The sequence below is a fragment of the Cryptomeria japonica genome, unplaced genomic scaffold, assembly GCF_030272615.1.
Source record: "Cryptomeria japonica unplaced genomic scaffold, Sugi_1.0 HiC_scaffold_128, whole genome shotgun sequence".
In the NCBI taxonomy this organism is placed as follows: Eukaryota; Viridiplantae; Streptophyta; class Pinopsida; order Cupressales; family Cupressaceae; genus Cryptomeria; species Cryptomeria japonica.
Window position 1 is genome coordinate 187,581 of NW_026728950.1, and position 10,219 is coordinate 197,799.

At 62.5% G+C, this 10,219-nt stretch overlaps 1 non-coding gene across 1 annotated transcript; it reads left to right on the top strand.

Annotated features, from left to right (window-relative positions):
- The first annotated feature begins 2,295 nt into the window (after nt 1-2,295).
- LOC131865999 (5S ribosomal RNA) lies at nt 2,296-2,414 on the top strand. Its single transcript, XR_009364633.1, has one exon. It is a non-coding gene; the product is annotated as a 5S ribosomal RNA (ribosomal RNA).
- Nucleotides 2,415-10,219: the final 7,805 nt, after the last annotated feature.

The window sequence follows — 10,219 nt, forward strand, 5'->3', positions numbered from 1 at the left end:
TACTAGGGTGGGTTCCAAGGTGGGTCACAAGTTGGGTGCCAGGATGCGTGGGTGTTAGGTTGGGTGCCAAGGTGGGCTCCTGCGTGGGTGGGTGCTAGGGTGGGTTTCAAGGTGGACGCGAGGGCGGGTGCCAAGGTGGGTAACAAGTTGGGTGTTAGGATGGGTGAGTGCTAGAGTGGGTGCCAAGGTGGGTGGGTGCTAAGGTGGATGCCAAGGTGGTTCACAGGGTGGGTGGGTTCTAGGGTGAGTTCCAAGGTGGGTCACAGGTTCAGTGCTAGGGTGGGTGTCAAGGCGGGTGTCGAGGTGCCTGGGTGCTAGGGTGTGGATGCCAATGTGGGTCATAGGGTGGGTACTAGGGTGGGCTGCAATGTGGGTGCCAAGGTGGGTAACATGCTCGGTGGGTTCTAAATTGGGTGCCAGGGTGGGTGTGCACCCACCTTGCCCGAGGTGGGTGCCAAGGTGCCAGTGTGGGTGGGTGCTAAGGTGGATGCCAAGGTGGGTGAGAAGGTGGGTGATAGGTTGAGTGGTAGGATGGGTGGGTGCCAAGATGGGTCACAGGGTGGGTGCAAGGGTGGGTAGGTGCTAGGGTTGGTGTCAGGGTGGGTGGGTGCTAGGTTGGGTTCCAAGGTGGGTGCGAGGGTGAGTGTCAAGGTGGGTCACAGGTTAGGTGCTAGGATGGGTGAGTGCTAGGGTGCAAAGGTGCCAGGGTGGGTGCTAGGATGGGTCGATGCTAGGGTGAGTGGCAAGGTGGGTCCACAAGTGTCAAGGTGGGTGCCGAGGTGGGTGCCAAGTCGGCGACTGCTATGGTGGATGCCAAGGTGGGTCACGGGGTGGGTGCCAAGTTGCTAGGTTGGGTTCCAAGGTGGGTGCCAACGTGGGTGCTAGGGTGCGTGGGTTAAAGGGTGTGTCACAACGTGGGTGCCAGGATGGGTGCGCACCCACACTGGCCAAGACGGGTGCGGGTGCAAGGTTGGGTTCCAAGCCCGGTCACAGGCTGGGTGCTAGGATGGGTGGGTGCCAAGGTGGGCACCAGGGTGGGTGCACCCACCCTGGCCAAGGTGGGTCACGGGGTGGGTCCTAGGGTGGGTAACGGGGTGGGTACTAAGGTGCGTGCCAAGGTGGGTCATAGGGTGGGTGCCAAGGTGGGCACCAGGGTGGGTGTGCACCAACCCTAGCCAGGGTAGGTCACGGGGTGGTTGTCGGGGTGGGCGTCAAGGAGCCAAGGTGGGTGGCAAGTAGCCAAGTTGCGTGCCAAGGTGGGTGTCGGGGTGGGTGCCAAGGATCCAAGGTGGGTGCCAAGGAACCAAGGTGGGTGTCTGGGTGGGTGCCGAGGTGGGAGCCAGGGTGGGTCCCAAGGTGAGTGCAAAGGTGGGTGCCAGGGTCAAGGTGAGTGCCAATGTGGGTTCCAAGGTGCCAGGGTCAGGGTGAGTGCCAATGTGGGTTCAAAGGTGCTAAGTTGGGTGCGAGGTTGGGTGCGAGGGTGGGTGGGTGCCAAGGTGTGCTAGGTGGAAGCCCGGGTGGGTCGGCATCCCATGGGTGTCGAGTTGGGTGCCTGATGGGTGCTTCTTGTCAAGTTTTAGTCGTCGGGACTCATTTCGAGCCTTAGAGGTCGTTTCTTGTCCGGTTGCCCTGTCTTCGACCTGGGAACCCAATTTTGGTCCTCGGGTCCCATTTTTTTTTGTCTCGCATCCCACTTTTGGCCTGTGGCCTTTTCGGGGTCGATTCTCGTTTTGGGCATCAGAGCATGTTTCTTCTCCTAAAACCCAATATTTGTTTATTAAGTCTCGGAACACATTTTTGTTCTCGTGGACCCATCATGGGTCTTGGAACGCATTTGTGGTCCTTGGGTCCCATTTTGCATCCCGAAACTTGTGTTTTGGTGCTTGATCCCTATTTTGGGTGCCCACCTTGCACCAAGTGCGCACCCGGGGCAAACCGAGCGCCTTGGTGCACCGGGGCAAGATCGAGCGTGCACCCGAGGCGCCCCGAACATGCACCAAGGTGCACTCGGCCCACATGTGAGCGCAGGTCGTTGCGCCCGAGGTGGTGTGTGGGCACCGCGTTGCAGACGGGACACTGCACGCACACGACGCCCCCTCCAGGTGCACGCACGTAGGCCGGGCCGGGTGCACACCCGACGCCCTAGCAAGGTGCGCGCACCCGGGCAGGGCTCACACTTGGCGAACGGGGCGCACTTCGCGAGGGAGGGTGTGCACCTCGACGGGGGTGGGTGGCCGGGGTGGATTCGCACGTGGGTCGCGGTTTGCTAAGTACACACTGCGACAAGCTCATAACGGGTGCGATCATACCAGCGTTAGTGCACCGGATCCCATCAGAACTCCGCAGTTAAGCGCGCTTGGGCCGGAGTAGTACTGGGATGGGTGACCTCCCGGGAAGTCCCGGTGTTGCACCCTTTTTTAGTTTTTCGCCGGGCGTCGCAATGCTATTTGAATAAACCTTTTGCCCGTTTGCGTTCTCGTCGGGGCCGGGCCGGGCCGGGGTGCGCTGCCCGCACTACCGCAGCGCGCGGGGGCGACACCGAGCGCGCACCCGAGGCGCCCCGAGCACACAGGCCACGGTGCAACCCGGGCGTTGTGCGCGCACCCCGGTGCGCCCGAGGTGCTGCGCGCGCACCCAGGTGAAATCGGTGTGCACCTCGGCCAGTGCGCGCTCGGTCGAGTCGCGCACGTTGGCCAAGGTGCACGGTGATGTTTCTTACTCTAAGGTTCCGCACCAGACGCCCGGGACAGGTGAGCGAAGCTGGGCGGGGCCGGGTGCGCGGCCGGGGCAGGTGCACGCAGCTGGAGAGAGCTTTGGAGCACACTTCGGAGCGCACCAATGATGCGCTCCATTCAAAAGTTTCCTGAAAAGGCAAAAAAAGTTGAGATTATAGAATTTCCCACTTGAGAGATTGTAAAAAAAAAAAATTTAAAATGAAGGAAACGCGGGTGCCAAGGTGTGCGCAGCCCAGCCAAGGTGTGCGCACCAAGGCGCCCACCCTGGCGAAGGTGCACGCAAGGTGCGCACCCGAGGCAAACCGGACAATTAACCCAACTTTCGACTTCGCGCGCACCTTGGAGCGCACTTCGGAGCGCTCCTTGGTGCGCACCAATCTTGGGCACCTCGGAGTGCACCATGGCGCCCACCAAGGTGCGCACCCGGGGCAAACCGAGCTCCGACTTCGTGCGCACCTTGGAGCGCACGAAAGGTGCGCACCATGGCGCCCACCAAGGTGCGCAGCCCAGCCAAGGCGTGCGCATCAAGGTGCGCACCCTGGCGAAGGTGCGCACCCGGGGCAAACCGAGCTCCGACTTCGTGCGCACCTTGGAGCGCACAAAAGGTGCGCAACCCAGCCAAGGTGTGCGCACCCCGGTCAAACCGAGCTCCGAATCGTGCGCACCAGAGGTGCACGCCATCGTGCGCACCTTGGAGCACACTTCGGAGCCCTCCTTGGTGCGCGCCGATGTTGCGCACCTCGGAGCGCACCCGGGGAAAACAATGCAATTAACCCGACTTTCGACTTCGTGGGCACCTCGGAGCGCTCTCGGGTTCGCACCTCGGAGCACACCGAGGTGCGCACCTTTGATGCGCTGCCTTCACCAATTTCCAGAAAAGGCAAGAAAACATTGAGAAGGTGTGCGCACCGAGGTGCCCACCCTGGCGAAGGTGCACGCGAGGTGCGCACCCGGGGCAAACCGGGCTCCGACTTCGTGCACGCCGCACCTTGGAGCACACTTCGGAGCGCTCCTTGGTGCGCACCAGGGCGCGCAACCCAGCCGAGGTGCCCACCCCGGCGAAGGTGCACGCGAGGTGCGCACCCGGGGCAAACCGGGCTCCGACTTCGTGCACGCCATGGTGCCCACCGCGGCGAAGGTGCACGCGAGGTGCGCACCCGGGGCAAACCGGGCTCCGACTTCGTGCACGCCGCACCTTGGAGCACACTTCGGAGCGCTCCTTGGTGCGCACCATGGTGCCCACCAGGGCGCGCAACCCCGCCGAAGGTGCACGCGAGGTGCGCACCCGGGGCAAACCGGGCTCCGACTTCGTGCACGCCGCACCTTGGAGCACACTTCGGAGCGCTCCTTGGTGCGCACCATGGTGCCCACCAGGGCGCGCAACCCCGCCGAAGGTGCACGCGAGGTGCGCACCCGGGGCAAACCGGGCTCCGACTTCGTGCACGCCATGGTGCGCACCGCGGCGAAGGTGCGCACCCGGGGCAAACCGGGCTCCGACTTCGTGCACGCCGCACCTTGGAGCACACTTCGGAGCGCTCCTTGGTGCGCACCAGGGCGCGCAACCCAGCCGAGGTGCCCACCCCGGCGAAGGTGCACGCGAGGTGCGTACCCGGGGCAAACCGGGCTCCGACTTCGTGCACGCCGCACCTTGGAGCACACTTCGGAGCGCTCCTTGGTGCGCACCATGGTGCCCACCAGGCCGCGCAACCCAGCCAAGGTGTGCGCACCAAGGTGCACGCGAGGTGCGCACCCGGGGCAAACCGGGGTCCGACTTCGTGCACGCCGCACCTTGGAGCACACATCGGGGCGCTCCCGGGTTCGCACCGGCGTTGCGCACCGTGGTGGGCACCTCGGAGCACACCAAGGTGGGCAGCGAGGTGCGCACCTTTGATGCGATGCCTTCACTAATTTCCATAAAAGGCAAAAAAAAAACGAGATTTTAAAATTTCCGTTTTGAAAGATAGTGAGAAAAAGGGAATGCTGGTGCCATCTTGAGCCCGCCCTGGTGCGCAGCCCAGCCAAGGTGTGCGCACCAAGGTGCCCACCCTGGCGAAGGTGCGCGCCCGGGCAATTAACCCAACTTCCAACTTCGCGCGCGCCAGGGTGGGAGCGCACCCAACAACCGGGCCTGGGAAGAGCCAATGCGAGAAACCCCACCAAACGCTCTGACAAAAAAAGAGGGGGCGCTCCAGTAACCCCGCTTCGGAGCGCACCCTGGGCAAACCCAGCCAAGGTGCCCACCCCGGCCAAGGTGCAGGCGAGGTGCGCACCCGGGGCAAACCGGGCTCCGACAACGTGCACGCCGCACCTTGGAGCACACTTCGTAGCGCTCCCGGGTGCGCACCTCAGAGCACACCAAGGTGGGCAGCGAGGTGCGCACCTTTGATGCGCTGCCTTCACTAATTTCCAGAAAAGGCAAAAAAAAAAGGAGATTTTAAAATTTCCGTTTTGAAAGATAGTGAAAAAAACGGAACGCGCGTGCCATCTTGAGCCCGCCCTGGTGCGCAGCCCAGGTAAGGTGCCCACCCTGGCAAAGGTGCGCACCCGGGCAATTAACCCTACTTCCGACTTCGTGCGCGCCAGGGTGGCAACCGGGCCTCGGAAGAGCCAATGCGAGAAACCCCACCAAACGCTCCGACAAAAAAAGAGGCGGCGCTCCAATAACCCCGCTTCGGAGCGCAGCCGGGGCAAACCCAGCCAAGGTGCCCACCCCGACGAAGGTGCACGCGAGGTGCGCACCCGGGGCAAACCGGGCTCCGACAACGTGCACGCAGCACCTTGGAGCACACTTCGAAGCACTCCCGGGTGCCCACCGGCGTTGCGCACCGTGGTGGGCAGCGAGGTGCGCACCTTTGATGCGCTGCCTTCACTAATTTCCAGAAAAAGGCAAAAAAAAATGAGATTTTAAAATTTCCGTTTTGAAAGATAGTGAAAAAAAAGGAACGCGGGTGCCATCTTGAGCCCGCCCTGGTGCGCAGCCCAGGCAAGGCATGCGCACCAAGGTGCCCACCCGAGGTGCACACCCGGGGCAAACCGGGCTCCGACTTCGTGCAGGCCGCACCTTGGAGCACACTTCGGAGCGCTCCTTGGTGCGCACCATGGTGCCCACCAGGGCGCGCAACCCAGCCAAGGTCTGCACACTAAGGTGCCCACCCCGGCGAAGGTGCACGCGAGGTGCGCACCCGGGGCAAACCGGGCTCCGACTTCGTGCACGCCATGGTGCCCACCGCGGCGAAGGTGCACGCGAGGTGCGCACCCGGGGCAAACCGGGCTCCGACTTCGTGCACGCCGCACCTTGGAGCACACTTCGGAGCGCTCCTTGGTGCGCACCATGGTGCCCACCAGGGCGCGCAACCCAGCCAAGGTGTGCGCACCAAGGTGCACGCGAGGTGCGCACCCGGGGCAAACCGGGGTCCGACTTCGTGCACGCCGCACCTTGGAGCACACATCGGAGCGCTCCCAGGTTCGCACCAGCGTTGCGCACCTTTGATGCGCTGCCTTCACTAATTTCCAGAAAAGGCAAAAAAAAACGATATTTTAAAATTTCCGTTCTGAAAGATAGTGAAAAAAACGGAACGCGGGTGCCATCTTGAGCCCTTCCTGGTGCGCAGCCCAGGCAAGTTGTGCGCACCAAGGTGCCCACCCTGGCGGAGGTGCGCGCCCGGGGCAAACCGGGCTCCGACTTCGTGCACTGCATGGTGCCCACCAAGGCGCGCAACCCAGCCAAGGTGCCCACCGCAGCGAAGGTGCACGCGAGGTGCACACCCGGGGCAAACCGGGCTCCGACTTCGTGCACGCCGCACCTTGGAGCACACTTCAGAGCGCTCCTTGGTGCGCACCAGGGCGCGCAACCCAGCCGAGGTGCCCACCCCGGCGAAGGTGCACGCGAGGTGCGCACCCGGGGCAAACCGGGCTCCGACTTCGTGCACGCCATGGTGCCCACCGCGGCGAAGGTGCGCACCCGGGGCAAACCGGGCTCCGACTTCGTGCACGCCGCACCTTGGAGCACACTTCGGAGCGCTCCTTGGTGCGCACCATGGTGCCCACCAGGCCGCGCAACCCAGCCAAGGTGTGCGCACCAAGGTGCACGCGAGGTGCGCACCCGGGGCAAACCGGGGTCCGACTTCGTGCACGCCGCACCTTGGAGCACACATCGGGGCGCTCCCGGGTTCGCACCGGCGTTGCGCACCGTGGTGGGCACCTCGGAGCACACCAAGGTGGGCAGCGAGGTGCGCACCTTTGATGCGATGCCTTCACTAATTTCCATAAAAGGCAAAAAAAAAACGAGATTTTAAAATTTCCGTTTTGAAAGATAGTGAGAAAAAGGGAATGCTGGTGCCATCTTGAGCCCGCCCTGGTGCGCAGCCCAGCCAAGGTTTGCGCACCAAGGTGCCCACCCTGGCGAAGGTGCGCGCCCGGGCAATTAACCCAACTTCCAACTTCGCGCGCGCCAGGGTGGGAGCGCACCCAACAACCGGGCCTGGGAAGAGCCAATGCGAGAAACCCCACCAAACTCTCTGACAAAAAAAGAGGGGGCGCTCCAGTAACCCCGCTTCGGAGCGCACCCTGGGCAAACCCAGCCAAGGTGCCCACCCCGGCCAAGGTGCAGGCGAGGTGCGCACCCGGGGCAAACCGGGCTCCGACAACGTGCACGCCGCACCTTGGAGCACACTTCGTAGCGCTCCCGGGTGCGCACCTCAGAGCACACCAAGGTGGGCAGCGAGGTGCGCACCTTTGATGCGCTGCCTTCACTAATTTCCAGAAAAGGCAAAAAAAAAAGGAGATTTTAAAATTTCCGTTTTGAAAGATAGTGAAAAAAACGGAACGCGCGTGCCATCTTGAGCCCGCCCTGGTGCGCAGCCCAGGTAAGGTGCCACCCTGGCAAAGGTGCGCACCCGGGCAATTAACCCTACTTCCGACTTCGTGCGCGCCAGGGTGGCAACCGGGCCTCGGAAGAGCCAATGCGAGAAACCCCACCAAACGCTCCGACAAAAAAAGAGGCGGCGCTCCAATAACCCCGCTTCGGAGCGCAGCCGGGGCAAACCAAGCCAAGGTGCCCACCCCGACGAAGGTGCACGCGAGGTGCGCACCCGGGGCAAACCGGGCTCCGACAACGTGCACGCAGCACCTTGGAGCACACTTCGAAGCACTCCCGGGTGCCCACCGGCGTTGCGCACCGTGGTGGGCAGCGAGGTGCGCACCTTTGATGCGCTGCCTTCACTAATTTCCAGAAAAAGGCAAAAAAAAATGAGATTTTAAAATTTCCGTTTTGAAAGATAGTGAAAAAAAAGGAACGCGGGTGCCATCTTGAGCCCGCCCTGGTGCGCAGCCCAGGCAAGGCATGCGCACCAAGGTGCCCACCCGAGGTGCACACCCGGGGCAAACCGGGCTCCGACTTCGTGCAGGCCGCACCTTGGAGCACACTTCGGAGCGCTCCTTGGTGCGCACCATGGTGCCCACCAGGGCGCACCCGAGGCAAACCGGGCTCCGACTTCGTGCACGCCGCACCTTGGAGCACACATCGGAGCGCTCCCAGGTTCGCACCAGCGTTGCGCACCTTTGATGCGCTGCCTTCACTAATTTCCAGAAAAGGCAAAAAAAAACGATATTTTAAAATTTCCGTTCTGAAAGATAGTGAAAAAAACGGAACGCGGGTGCCATCTTGAGCCCTTCCTGATGCGCAGCCCAGGCAAGTTGTGCGCACCAAGGTGCCCACCCTGGCGGAGGTGCGCGCCCGGGGCAAACCGGGCTCCGACTTCGTGCACTGCATGGTGCCCACCAAGGCGCGCAACCCAGCCAAGGTGCCCACCGCAGCGAAGGTGCACGCGAGGTGCGCACCCGAGGTGCACACCCGGGGCAAACCGGGCTCCGACTTCGTGCACGCCGCACCTTGGAGCACACTTCAGAGCGCTCCTTGGTACGCACCAGGGCGCGCAACCCAGCCAAGGTGCTCACCCCGGCGAAGGTGCACGCGAGGTGCGCACCCGGGGCAAACCGGGCTCGGACTTCGTGCACGCCGCACCTTGGAGCACACATCGGAGCGCTCCCGGGTTCGCACCAGCATTGCGCACCTTTGATGCGCTGCCTTCACTAATTTCCAGAAAAGGCAAAAAAAAGAAAAAAATGAGATTTTAAAATTTCCGTTTTGAAAGATAGTGAAAAAAACGGAACGCGGGTGCCATCTTGAGCCCGCCCTGGTGTGCAGCCCAGGCAAGTTGTGCGCACCAAGGCACCCACCCTGGCCAAGGTGGGTCACGGGGTGGGTCCTAGGGTGGGTAACGGGGTGGGTACTAAGGTGCGTGCCAAGGTGGGTCATAGGGTGGGTGCCAAGGTGGGCACCAGGGTGGGTGTGCACCAACCCTAGCCAGGGTAGGTCACGGGGTGGTTGTCGGGGTGGGCGTCAAGGAGCCAAGGTGGGTGGCAAGTAGCCAAGTTGCGTGCCAAGGTGGGTGTCGGGGTGGGTGCCAAGGATCCAAGGTGGGTGCCAAGGAACCAAGGTGGGTGTCTGGGTGGGTGCCGAGGTGGGAGCCAGGGTGGGTCCCAAGGTGAGTGCAAAGGTGGGTGCCAGGGTCAAGGTGAGTGCCAATGTGGGTTCCAAGGTGCCAGGGTCAGGGTGAGTGCCAATGTGGGTTCAAAGGTGCTAAGTTGGGTGCGAGGTTGGGTGCGAGGGTGGGTGGGTGCCAAGGTGTGCTAGGTGGAAGCCCGGGTGGGTCGGCATCCCATGGGTGTCGAGTTGGGTGCCTGATGGGTGCTTCTTGTCAAGTTTTAGTCGTCGGGACTCATTTCGAGCCTTAGAGGTCGTTTCTTGTCCGGTTGCCCTGTCTTCGACCTGGGAACCCAATTTTGGTCCTCGGGTCCCATTTTTTTTTGTCTCGCATCCCACTTTTGGCCTGTGGCCTTTTCGGGGTCGATTCTCGTTTTGGGCATCAGAGCATGTTTCTTCTCCTAAAACCCAATATTTGTTTATTAAGTCTCGGAACACATTTTTGTTCTCGTGGACCCATCATGGGTCTTGGAACGCATTTGTGGTCCTTGGGTCCCATTTTGCATCCCGAAACTTGTGTTTTGGTGCTTGATCCCTATTTTGGGTGCCCACCTTGCACCAAGTGCGCACCCGGGGCAAACCGAGCGCCTTGGTGCACCGGGGCAAGATCGAGCGTGCACCCGAGGCGCCCCGAACATGCACCAAGGTGCACTCGGCCCACATGTGAGCGCAGGTCGTTGCGCCCGAGGTGGTGTGTGGGCACCGCGTTGCAGACGGGACACTGCACGCACACGACGCCCCCTCCAGGTGCACGCACGTAGGCCGGGCCGGGTGCACACCCGACGCCCTAGCAAGGTGCGCGCACCCGGGCAGGGCTCACACTTGGCGAACGGGGCGCACTTCGCGAGGGAGGGTGTGCACCTCGACGGGGGTGGGTGGCCGGGGTGGATTCGCACGTGGGTCGCGGTTTGCTAAGTACACACTGCGACAAGCTCATAAC